The following is a 477-nucleotide window of genomic DNA, read 5'->3' as shown; positions in this document are numbered from 1 at the left end:
AAATAAACACCCAATTAAAATGTGACACATAACTTACATGTTACTTTAGAGATGGTAGGATAGCATTCACCTAAAAATAAAGGGTAAGAAACGTAGAGCAAAACGTTGTATTTTTCTTCGGCTCATTTTTAATCTCATTAGTTTGTAATTACCTATAACGTACGGACACTTTCTTGATTTGTCATGTTCTCGTATCGGACACATTTCGGACACGACACACATCGACACCATTTAGTACGCGTGTCTTTTGTGTCCAACCATATCTTAATAAAAAATAAAAAACTCTTATACTTGAACACACCTAAATACCATCGTATATTAACATGTCGAGTCTTATTCTTAACAAATATTTTTGAAATGAGTTAAGAAATAATATATATTATTAATTATTAAAACAAAATATATTTTAAATACTTTATATAATTAAAAAATATTAAAAATAATTTAACATTTTATTTTATATATATGTCGTATCCC

The sequence above is a fragment of the Arachis duranensis genome, chromosome 6 (genome assembly GCF_000817695.3).
Source record: "Arachis duranensis cultivar V14167 chromosome 6, aradu.V14167.gnm2.J7QH, whole genome shotgun sequence".
In the NCBI taxonomy this organism is placed as follows: domain Eukaryota; kingdom Viridiplantae; phylum Streptophyta; class Magnoliopsida; order Fabales; family Fabaceae; genus Arachis; species Arachis duranensis.
Note: the sequence above shows the minus strand (reverse complement) of the source record.